Source organism: Ursus maritimus, unplaced genomic scaffold (assembly GCF_017311325.1).
Source record: "Ursus maritimus isolate PB19 unplaced genomic scaffold, ASM1731132v1 scaffold_2, whole genome shotgun sequence".
Lineage (NCBI taxonomy): Eukaryota > Metazoa > Chordata > Mammalia > Carnivora > Ursidae > Ursus > Ursus maritimus.
Window position 1 is genome coordinate 64,152,738 of NW_024424452.1, and position 12,826 is coordinate 64,165,563.

Consider the following 12,826-nt stretch of genomic DNA (forward strand, 5'->3'; position numbering starts at 1 on the left):
CTAAGTGTCGGTCCATGGATCAATGGATGAGAAAATGGGATATAATAATGGACTATTATTCAGCCACAAAAAAGAGGGTCTTGCCATCTGCATCAATATGGATGAATCTGGAAAGCATTATGCTAAGTAAAATAAACCAAAGAAACACAAATACTTACATGCAAAATCTTAAAAAAATCCAGTGTCTAGCAGTATCATTAACTCAAGTTTTACCCCAAGCCTGTTTAACACAGCCTGTTCAACAACTGCTGAAACCTAATTAGCTTTCAGGTGGCTTTCCGCCATCTTGACACACCTCTGGAGCTAAAAATAATAGGAACAGGAGGATATTTTGGTTCATTTTATCTGGTCATAGGTATTTTTTTTAATGTAGAGCACATAGGACTTATCATCACACAGATACACACATAAACAATAATAAACGAGGCCTGTTTGTTGGATTATATAAATGATAGTTTATATCTTTTTATAGCTTAAATGGCATTTTCACAATTCTTATTTCTTGTTAAGAAAATCTTTGGGGGTACCTGGGTGGCTCAGTTGGTTTAAAGTTTGACTCTTGATCTCAGCTCAGGTCTTGATCTCAGGGTCGTGAGTTCAAGCCCTGTGTTGGGCTCCACACTGGACATGGAGCCTACTTTAAAAAAATAGAGAAAAAAAATCTTTTAAGTCAGAAGAGAAAGCATTAATTTCTTCATTTTAAAGATCAACAACTGAATGAAACTCAGAACAGTTAAGCAATATACTCAAGGTCAAACAGCTAGAAAGTGACAGAATGGAAATCCAGATTCAGGTCTCTGAATCATCACATAACTTTGGAAGTTGTTATGCTAATAAGTGCACAATATGATTCAGATATTTGTCATTATTTACACTGGTTCCTAAAACATAGCTTTACTTTCTAATCCTAATGAAATATATACTTTTTTTTAAGATTTTATTTACTTATTTGAGAGAGAGAGGGAGAGAGCATACACGCATGGGGGAGGGGCAGAGGAAGAGGGAGAAGCAGACTCCCCACTGAGTGGGAACCCTGGATTATGACCTGAGCCTAAGGCAGACACATAACCAACTGAGCCACCCAGGCACCCCTGAAATATATACTTTTTACACTGTTCATGAAGGACTTTTCAGTACCCCTCAACTGAATTTTGGATTTGATTAGGACTGAAAAACAAGTTCGAGGAAGAATAACCTAAGAGTAACTGGCAGTCCGATTCAAGGGATGAACAGATCTTACTGCTTTTGCCCTAACGGTCTGTAGGAGGCAGGTTGCCTTTCTCGGCAGAATGACTGCAGTTTACCTGTTATCTCCAAACCGACCATTTTAGGCTATTAGGCATCAGTTTTCAGGGAACTAGATACATTTCTTTCCATCTGGAATACTATTTTGTTTCCTTGTAAACATCAAAGAAAATAAATTCCATTTAGATGATTTCTCATGATTGACACCAATAATTGGGCTCACATAGTAAGACAAAATCATAAAAGTAGAACTCATTCGGAAAAATAGAGACTAGAGATGGTGGGGTCATTAGCTGGAAAATAGAAAATCTCTGTTGAAATGCTCACGATGTAGGATGGCAAACTACAGTTTATTTCTACAAATACGTATCGAACGGGGCTATGTCCTTGATGCTTTGCTAACAGTACAAAGATTCATTCAATCACAGGTAAGTCCAAGTATTTGCCGTGCACTTAGTGTGTGTTAGAGACTGCTACTGGTGTGGGGCACACAGCAGTCAACAAAACAAAATCCCTGTCCCCATGGTCAGGCCACGGTATGATAGTCTCACCGTGGCAGCAACTTACAGAAGACATGTATGTTGTCTCTACCCCAGGGCTAATTGGAGGCTAATGAGTATTGATCAGGTGTCCTGCAACCAGCAAACATTTGGAGTCAGAGCTGGATTCAAATCCAAGTCCCATCACTTCACACAGTGTAGCCCCTGGGCAAATTACTCAGTCTTTTTGGGTGTCAGTTTCCCTTTTAAGGATGGCATCTATAAATAATGTAACAGAGTTGTATGGTGACAGATCATGACTACACGTATGGTGGTGACACCAAGTAATACAGAGAATTGGCAAATCACTGTGGGGCGTCTGGGTGCAGTGGGATAAGCGTCTTGCCTTCAGCTCAGGTCCTGGGATCCAGCACAGCCGGGAGGCTGCTTCTCCCTCTGCCCTACCCCATTCCCCCTCCACTGCTCATGCTCTCTCTCACTCTCTCTCTCAAATAAATGAAAAAAAAAAAAAAAAGAATTGGCGAATCACCGTGTTGCAGAACAGAAACTAATACAAGATTGCGTGGCAACTATGCTTCAACAAACAAACAGCCAGTAAATAAATGAAATGGTATCTACATCAAATACAATGCACCATTCCAAACAAAGCACTTCACCTAAGGGCCTGAACCTGGTAAAGTCTCCTGCGTGTTTGTTTCCTTTCTCCACCATTCCCTTTGTGAGGACGAGGTAAGGAATGATATGCCCTCGGGAGACGGCCGTCTGCAAAGCCTGGAGGCGTTCCACTTTCTGGATAAACAGCCCTACGCCCGGCGAACTGCGCTGATTAAAAGTCCCAACAGAGGAAGAACAAACTCATTTGGAAGAGGTGATCGAGACTCTCCACAGTCCAGACGGCATGATTTCCCGACCGTGCAGAGAACCCATAAACCTCCATCCTAAAGACAAAAGTAATTTTATGAAATGGCATGAGGTCCCTCCCGAGATGGAGGTCTCACAGGGCACGGGGGTCCCAGCTGAGCGGTGCAGCCAAAACCCCAGACCTGGGCCATGGAAAGAGCGAGTCACAGAGTTCTTTGCTAAAGAAACATGATTCTACTTAAACTTTTATCCATAGACTTAAAATCACTGCAGGTGATTTGACCCAGGCAACAGCTCCCTCCTCCCATCCCATCACCTGGAATTTAGGACCTCATTTTCTGCCACTTTTGCTCATTCCTCTTCTGGAGGAATGGGGCTCTTCTGGGTCTCATGTCCTCCTCTTTTGTCACCATATTGCACTTAGTGTTTTCTCCCATTTTCCATTCTTTTCTCTGTTGTAATCTACATCTTTTCTTTCCTTGTGACTATCATCCTCAGTGTCCTATGAAAATGCTGCTGTTGCCGCCCGAAGGATGGGCTCCCTGAATGATTTCCCAAATGGGGTCATATGCACCCCCACTCCTCATGGTCTTCTTTGTCAGTAGTGTCTTAGGTGACAAGATGGCTCCCCAAGGCTGTGAGTTCTAGAGCTGAGTTAGATTTCTTTCTCTGTGAGAAACTAGGTAAGCTTGTCCCAAGTTTAAATTCTAATTCCCAACTTGAGTCTCACATGATAGGTCAATAGGCACGTGTTCATGTCAGAAATATTTGCTGACACACAACCACAATAGAATCCATCCCGAACACAATCCCCACTATGGAGTAGACCTCATACAATGAGGAGGACGAAGACCTGGCTTCACCCCGGCCCCCCAGTTGGAGGAAGGGAGGGTGCTTTACCCTTTGGCAGCCAGTTCATACATCGGCCACTGTGATCCAAAAAGCAGAGCTGGCCAATAACAGTCTTTCTCAAAGGAATTTGAACGAGCAAAAGGAAAATCAGGCAGGTAGCCACGAGAGAGAGAAAAGTGAATAAAAACAAAATCTTCGCCCAAAGCAGAAGTCCTCTTTACAAAGACAGTAGAGAAAGAAAGCACCTTTGTTACTGAATAAGCATGAAGCCAGAATGTGAGGAGCCCCACAGGCCCCCTGCTCAGAGATTGCAAAGACAGAAAGGAACCGCACCCTTGTACGCAGTTAAGCAGAAACAACCTGTTACATACATGTTCTCGAGATAAACAGCTAGTCCTCAAGTATGACGACTGGCCCCCACCATTCGTCATCCAGAGTTCATCCAAACTGTAGTTGGTGTTGGGGTAATCGGCTTTCTCCAAAGGAAAAACAAGCTTCTCACATCGTGGTGGTGGAACAGAGACTGGAAACTCGGAGCAAGGAACCCACTGTGGTTAGGCTTCTAACCTGCCACAGAACCTAGGAGACGGAGGCCCTCGCTCCTCCCATGTTCACATTCCCAAGAGATGACTCCCTGGTCCTTGAGAAAGACATTCCTGGTCCCAAAACTGACAGAAGCCCAATCTCATCCTCAAAAGGATTTACATACATTTCAGAGAAGATTAAGTACTCATAATTAGAAGTTTTCTGAAGTAAGTGCTCAAAGAAAAAGGAAGGGAGGGTAATCTCCTTCCTAATTTCAATGGGAGAAGAAGACCTGGAATTGCGTGGCCTTAGGAAGGGCCTGACGTAGAGAGCGGCTGGGAGGGGGGTGGCAGTCATGGCGGGTGCGCGCGCTGAAGTGATGCGGTAACAGAACAACCGAGTCAGCAGAGGCGATAAGGTAGACACATCTATCCCAATATTCGTATTTATACTGAAATCTAGAATTCAGAGTTAGTAGAAACGAGAGAGAAACAGACATGTGCACGTAGCAACTAGATGAGCAAACCCACCATTTTTCGCTGTCGCAATTGCCCTCCATCCAGACGCGTTCATGTCGAACAGATAAAATTGCCTCTTCTGGGCGAGCCTCGACATCTGGAACATGGCGAAGGTCATTCTATGAAGTCGGGGTCCTCAGACAACTCCAGTGAGCGGCCCACACGGTTCTGTAGACCACGTCTGTAGACGTGCAACTTAGGGAAGTGAATGAAGGATCGTGATGACAGGAGACGATCTTTGGTTTCCTTAAATATCCCCGCTCGACGGTAAGAATTAGCGCCTGTGCAACATAATCACAGAGCGAGACACTCATCTGTTTGTTCCTTTGCGCACTCATTCAACCAACCAACAGTTATGGGGCCAGGCGGGGCTGTGTGAGCTGGGGGCCCAACCGCGGGCGGCCAGACCAGGCCCCTGCCATCGGGCAGGTAGCCTTAGCAGGGGAGGCAGACCACACGCACAGAAACATATAAAGCTATCGTCGTCAGGGCGCAGCGGGGGAACCAAAGCCTGCGGTGCGGGGCTCGTGTGCATAGGTGGTCAGAGGGGGCACATACACTTGGTGTTTCTCATCCCTCTGGCGTGGGTTCGGCCCACGGGATGAGCTACAGCAGGACTGATCACATTTCCCAAGGGTCAGTGAGGAAGACAGCAGATGGCTGGAGCTGGATGCTTAAGGAGTAAATGGGAAAACTCCCTCTCTGCGCCCAGCAGGCAGGCCGGCTCCTTAGGGCCTCCAGCCACTTCCCTCAGAGAGCGCCTGAAGGAGCCAAGCATGCGTCATTGTCACTGCTGTCCGATTAGGGGCGCATTGCTAAAGGAGCCCTGACACATCTCCCGACAGGATGCAAGCATAAAGCCCCGAGGAGGGCCGGGGGAGGGCAGCGGTCTGGTTACCCCGAGACGCCAGTGTTACCCCAGGGCCCCCCAGGAATTTACTGTTATCCTAGCGGGCAGGGTCTGGCCACCTGACCTCTCAGGCTCGTGGCCGCGGCTGAGATAAAGGAAGTTAAGAAACGGCCCGCTTGGTATGAGCTTGGACGGGGCTGCGGCTGAACCGCTGCCAGCGAACTCCAGACCGCCCTGAAAGCAGCCGAGCGCGCTCCTCCTCTCCCAGACCGCCTGCCGCTCCTGGAGCGGGGGACCCTGCCGGCTCCTCGCCTGGCCATCCGGCCCGCGGCCTTGCGCTTGGCCGTCAAGTCAAGAGCTTGCCGCCGTGCCCCTCCTCTGCTCAGTAAACTACTCCTCGAAGCAAACGAAATGATGACGCTACTTCTGTTATCATCTGCTTTGGACTCTCTGTGGGGAGCAAAAACTGAGAAACAGACGGCTAGAGCTGGGAGGGTTTTAAATGACCCCTGAAGGGAAAGGTTTGGAGGCCGCGCAATGAGAAGCTGGATAGGGCGATAGCTCCCCTTGGTGGCCTTCCGGAGCGCCAACCCTGAGGACTGCCATCTCCGCCTGTGTCTGTGTGGCAGTCTCTGGGGGGCTCCTGGCCGATCACGCTTGGTGGAGACACAGATGGTTCACGCTCAGACACGCTTCTGGGAGCGACCCGATGCCAGGTGCCTGTCCCCAGCCCAGGGGCTTCTCCACTCCGCCACCTTGCCCCGACGGCTCCAGCAAAGAACGCTATGTGCTGAGGACACCTGCCCCTTAAGCACAGTCACATTTGGTTTCTTTGAACATATGAATGCCTAGAGCCACAGTCAGTGTTGCTCTTATGAACGCGAACTCACAGGATCGCTGGAACTTGGCCAGAGCACGCAAGTGAAGCGATGGACATGAAATTTGGGAGTGCTCACCCCCCCCAAAAAGAGTACAGTCAAATGCAAACTCTAGCCGCAAAAACAAATACATAAATCTGTGTTGGACCCGCTCAACAGGCAGCCCTCCACGGCATCCAGCAGGGGAGAGGTTAGCAACTGTCCAGTGAAAGCAGGAAAGGTCTTCTGCCCAGCGAAATTGGCCTTAGGGAGGGCTTCGGCCTGATTCATTCGAATGATGACAACAGCTGGAGTGCCAACATCTGTCACCCCTCCCAGAGGCTGGGGAGGGAGCTGCTGTGACAGCGGTAGGTCTCTGTGCCCAGGCTGGGGCCGTAGGCGGCTGGCCAAGCGCAAGACTGTGACTGTGACCATCGCCAGAGGCAGACTGAGAGGCAGTGGGATACGATGACGACAAAGGCCCTGAGATACAAGGCAGAGCTCGGGACGCTACCAGATTTTGCGCTGACCGTGGGACTGTGGGCCAGTGACCAGGAGCACACGGCGAGCCTCGTTTCTCCATCCTCAGGCTCAGGCCGGGCACTGGCCTAGAAGAGTGCGCTGACTGAGGTCACGTATAGGTACTCCACTAGCGTGTGAGGAGAAACAATCTGGGCTTCTACTTGCATTTTCCTTTTACGGTCTTCTGTCTCTACGTTTCTATTTCTGTATATGTTTCAATGCACACGGCAGTACAGTGGTACACCGATAATTCTAAAATTCTGTGGCCAAAATGGGGTGAAGGCCACCGGCTTAGAGCACCGCAAGTTAGGAAAACGTGAACTCAGATCTCTACTCTGCCACCTACGATTCCCCTGACCGTAGGCAAATCCCTTAACTTTGCCGAGCCTGACTTTCAATCTGTGTATTAGCGGGGTAATAATAGCACACACGTCATAAGATCGTTGTGAGGATTAAATGAGTGCTTAGCATAGTGCCTGGCAAGAAGTAAGTGTGAAATAGATAACAGCTCTTATTACTCATCAACAAAATGGAGACGATAATTTCTTTCTTGCCAAATTGTTGTGAAATTTAATGACATGGTATATTTAAAAGCACTTCGTAAAGTATAAATTCCAGACAAGTGTAAGGTACTATTTTTACTGCTTGTTGAAAAACGTTTCCAAGTGTCAGGGGAGTAGACCGGTTCAGTTTAACCCTTCGTCTCTGGGACCACCCGACCTGCCCTCATATTTCAGAGTTATCACGGGGAGGCCTGGGCGAGGATGCGCGTTAGCACTGGGGCCCCAGACGCTTTTCTGCGAACACAGCTCCAATGTCGCCTGCACGGCTGGGTGTGGCCTTGAGAAGGCTACTCTGCTACCTCCATGCTTCAAACGTTAACCCTTTTCCAGCTGAGACCAATACATTCCTAGTATTTCCCAAAGTCCTTCTCCTCTAAAACAGATGGTCAGAACCTGAGGTGGTTTGTTCACGCAAAGCAACGCTTTCAAAAACACAAGACTTATGTACTTCATAGGATCTACAGAATCCCGTGAGTTGGTGCCGACTAGGTTTCTAGCAATGCCGACTAGCACTGCAGCGGTCTTGGGTGTAGTGCATGATCGATAACTCACGCCATCCCTGCTGTAGCTTGAGCGATCCCACATGACACCGTCTGACAGAGCAATGAATTCAATTATCCATGTTCTGACTCTTCCCGCTGAATCGCCTTTACTCTCTCTTTCAGTGACCCCGGAAAAGGTGGCGGAGTGAGAGTCACGACGGTGGAGGAGGCAGGATGGCACTTACCGTTGGCAGATCCGCGAGCAGAATGTCAGGGAAGGCCCTCACCTCAGGTTCCTTCCGGGCGCCATGTTGGGGAGGAGGCCGCTAGCTCAGGGATGGTCCTACCGCTGTCATTCTCCGGTCCTGAAGTTGGCGTACAACCTCCCTGGAACCAAACTCCATGGGCTAAAAAGTGGAACTTCACAGGACTCTGGGCTTCTGGAAAACAGAGAAGGGCAAGAAATCCCCCCACCCTTTGTGTTCTGGGAAATGGCTGTTTGCAGTCTGGAAAAGTGCCCACTAACTTAATTAAACTTTATCAGGCTTCCCTCCTTCCCCCTTCCGCAGGACTTTGGCTCCCCTTAAGCTTTAGCAAGCTTTTGTGAGCACTGAAATGCAAAACATCCTCCCCTTAGTGGCCTTTTCCTGCCCAAGCTGTCTATTCACACCGCTGCTCGCCCACCCCACCCCTGAACATCCACATTTCTCCAGCCGTCACTATAAAAGAAAAGCCCTTTCCGCCTGACTTTCAGATGCCTTCTTCCTATTGCAATGGTCCTTGTGAATAGAGTTTCTCCTTACCCAGGTCCGGATTTATTTTTTGAAAGGAAAGCTACATTTCATATTCTACCCCTAGTATTTTCTCTTAAATACGTTTTTTTCTTGTATTCGCCTATTAAATCTGTACGTATCGACATAGAGAGCGCAACGTTGGTGCTACTGGTAAAACAGAAGCAGCAAACTCTTACGGCGCTACGCGACTGGGGGAGCGGCTGAAAGAGAAGGAAAGAATAAACATAAAACGACATGAGACAAATACAGCAAGGCAGGTGAGAAGGGTACCCTGGCTTGGGAATGAGTTGAATGAGTACGCATGACAGTCAAACTGAGATAGACTGAGAAGGAAGGATGGAGAGAGCTAACAGTGCGAAGCCCCGAGATGTGTTTCTGGGGTGTGTCTGGGGTGTTCAAAGAATAGCCACGAGGCCAGTGTGGCTAGAACCCAGTAAGCAAGGGGCAGGAGGTCAAATTAGGGAAATAGGGTGTTCCAGACCACGCAGACTGTGCAAGCCAGTGTGAGGACTTTGGTCTTTACTCTGAATGACATGCAAGACCAACAAGGAGTTTGAGCCGAACTGCGGTGATCTAACACTTCATAGAACATTTCAACGGAATAATGCCCTGCAGCCCAAGTGGAGAAGAGACTGGGAGAGAAGAGCGGGACAAGCAGGGAAGACATCTAGGGACCCAACTGAAGCATCTCTGCCATGGAAGAGGGTGGTCTGCCCTGATACAGTCCAAGAGGGCAGAACCCAAGGGGCTGGACTCAGAGCTGGGGTTTGGGGGATGTCACGCTTTATGGGCTCGTTAGACGTCAAGTGGAGTTCTAGGTGAGAATTATATATATTCATACAAGTCATGAGTTTGAGACAGAGATCCTCACAGAGCCTGAATGTTAATATCTATGAAAGGAATATTATTGATCATTTAAATAATTAAAATGTAATTACTGAAGTCAAACAACTATTTAATTGTTTGGTGTACGTCAGCCACGTACACACACTCAGCTTTGCCTGCTCCTCGGGGCTACTTTGCCTCGGGCCTTTGTCCTTTGTCCCCTCTGTCTCCCAGGGTCACTCAAAGTACCACACGGTAAAAGTCAGAGACGGCGAGCCAGACGGCAAACTGACAACGGCTCCCTTCCACGCACGGCCTTGCAATAAGAAAGAAAATGCCAGCCGGCCTGAAGACTGTGCTTGGCCATGAGGCTGGTTTGCCTTCTGGGACAGTCTCCTTACCTTATCCCTCCCTGGAAGCCAACATTTCATGGACCTCCCGTCGAGGACCACTGCTGAGACCACCAGCTCTCTTCATTTCATGCAGGTCCTTGAACAGGTGTCCCTTCCTCTGAGAACGTCCCCTCCCACGCTGCTGTCTGTGTCGGCCTTACTTTCCTCTGTTGCCGTGACCATTATGTGACTTTACGCTCTGTCACTATTTGCTTAGTTCAGGTGAACAGGGCGCGTGCAGTCAGAGCGTGAACTTTGTCTTCCTGCGTCACAGCATCAGTGCCTAGGAAACGGCGAGGCCCAGACAAGGACGAAAAAGTGAACGTGAATGAACAGAAATATAAAGACTGGGCGCGTGCTTATTACTATCAGGCCCCGTGTCCGTCTAATAAACCTCATACTTGTATGTGTTCAACGACTCAGTTTCCTTATTTTAGGTGTATTCTTTGCGGACAATACGTTATGGGATTTGCATTTTGTTTCTGTTTTAAACCAACCTGAAAGTTTTTCAAGTTACATGAATAGAAATGTAATCCATTTGCACTGTCAGACTGATATGTTCAATTGTATTAATTATCATACATTTGGCAGTTGTTTTTTTAAAGATATCCATTCTCTTCTTGCTTTTCATATTCTGCTATATGAACTGAGTTTGGGAAAGTGTTTTCCCCTCATCTTTCTGTCGTTTCTCATTCTCACATCAGGGATGAAAGACTAACTTGATCCCCCCCCCATTATTTACAATTATTGATTAGCAACTTTTTCCCTGTGTCTTCACCTAACCATCTTTGGGTTTTCAATATTTATTTCACCATCTCCATGTCATCCTTCCTGTTCCAAACCCTCACGTCAAAAAGACTTACCATAAAGTCACACGTGTGATGGACTCGTGGTTTTGTTAGGAGTCAGAATTTCCTTCTCAATCAGGCAGAAAATCTATTTCAGAAGAAGCCAATAGGATCGCATTATTTTTGAGCAGTCCATTTCACGGGAACCTCAGTGCTGCACACATCGTATATTTCCGTGCACTCATCTCTGTGAAGTTTTGACTCAGGCAAGAAGTAGGATGGATGTTTTTGGTCCCAGTCCACACCCTTTAAGGAAAAGTCCACAGACACAAACCACTGTCACAGTCTAAGGGCCTGGGGTGAGGACAGGGAACAGAAATCATAGATTCTCACTTAGTGAACATTCCCGGCAACACCAGCTCCCTGGAGAGAAGTCCTCGACCCTGTGCTCCTCCTAGACTTCCAGGGTGGGGAGCCAAGTTTAGCTTCAGCTCATTACCTTCCAGTCCCTGTGGAATGGGAACGAACAGAGGAACGATGGGTTTACTGGTGGAACCCAAACCCTCCCCGTGGGAAAAGGCAGGTGGGCGTTGGGAGCCCCAGAGCCTGCTGCTGCCTTCAGTTCCCGAGTTAATCGCTTGTCCGAGGGGCTCTTCCCGGGCTCCACACCCACTTCCAGCTCCGCTTTCTCTAAAAGAGACGGCTATGACAGCATCCCTCCACCCGGAATCTACAAGCTAAGGGTGATTTTTGTCTCTAGCCTTCAGCTATCTAAAAAATAGATTTCTGGGGCACCTGGTGGCTCAGTCAGTTAAGCGTCGGACTCTTGGTTTCCGCTCAGGTCACGATCTAAGTGTTGTGGGATCGAACCCCAAGTGGGGCTCTGTGCTCAGTGCAGAGTCTGCTTGGGATTCTCTCTCTCCGTCTCCCCCTTGTGCTCTCTCTCGGTCTCTAAAATAAATAAATAAATCTTTAAATATATATATACATATTTCTATATTTTACTGGTCATTTAAATCGAAATTTGAGAGGAAACATAAAAATGCCTTTTCCTCACACCACCATTTTGCTCAAAAGTAATTCCTTTGTATTCTACTCGGTAGCAGGCACGGTAGAAGGAATTCTGAGAGCCAGTTCTGGGAGTCAGTGCTCGGCTTGTTTATTCAATGCTGTTACCAAATCACTTTCGGTTGTGAACTCATAAATACCATGACCTGTGTATCTCAATCCCTGTAATCCTCTAAATCTAAAGGAGTAATTACGGATAGGTAATGCAGAAAAACGAAGGGACTTAGGGAGAAATGAGTGGTCATTTTTGTATTCAGCTGAAACTCTCAAGGACTGGAGGGCGGGAGATCTGCAAGCAGGAGTAATTGGCTTTCCTCGGTATCTATTATCTTCCCAGACCAAGATGCCAACCAGTGTAGGATTTATAAAGTAATAAATAACGGTAAGCTGAAGAAGGCAGATCTGAACATCTATTCTCCAGGCTTGATTAGAAAGCAAACAGTAGGCTTTCACGTCACCAGTAGTTGAAATCTTGTATGAATTTCTCTATCCCACGACATGTGGGCAAGTCAGCAAAACAGAAATTATTTAATTTAAAAATTGCCCTAAATTTCCCCTTCTGCTGCTTATTCATTATCTTACTCATCTTCATTTCTGGCCAGAAGTGTCAGGAGACAGATGCTCAGTGACGTCATCAACAGTGCCGTGCCACGGAGCCAGCTGTGAGGGTTTAGGGGGTGAAGTGGTTGACTTTCACAGATACCGCGGCCATTTAATTGAATGACTGAGGCAAGACTAAAGGCTGGACTCGCGCCTGGTGGAGGGAATTTGAAGGACTCATCAGCACGTCAAACCACGGGATTATGAACAAATCCTACAGTGCCCTTTGCTGTTAACAGCCTCATCCGGACAAGCAGCAAAGATGAGCAGCCTTTCTGGGGTTGTTCACTTGCTCACAAATCACAACTACAGGGAACAAAATCCAGAGTTACATAACCGGTCCTCGAGGAGGCTTACAGGCTCGTGCTATTAGCTAAGACATTTGGAGTATTATTCACAGGCTTGCTGGGGAGGGGCTGGAGGGCTGGAGTCCTCGCTCCAAGGGGCTTTTGGTGGCACAGCTGGCCGAGTGGAGACTTGCACGCAGAGACTGGAGCCTGGGAAGCTGCCTGGAGAAGGGGGCGCATAGGAACGATGCCCGCGGGCCTGGGGGTGGCGTGGAGCTCAGGGGGTGCTGGGAAGGC

The 12,826-nt window shown here is 47.9% G+C and overlaps 1 long non-coding RNA gene across 1 annotated transcript; it reads right to left on the reverse strand.

Annotated features, from left to right (window-relative positions):
• Positions 1-344: 344 nt before the first annotated feature.
• LOC103666573 lies at positions 345-11,321 on the reverse strand. Its single transcript, XR_569550.2, has 5 exons — positions 10,650-11,321; positions 9,796-10,069; positions 8,021-8,215; positions 4,514-4,782; positions 345-637 (listed from the first exon to the last, which is right to left on the reverse strand). It is a non-coding gene; the product is annotated as an uncharacterized LOC103666573 (long non-coding RNA).
• Between the last annotated feature and the right edge of the window lie 1,505 nt (positions 11,322-12,826).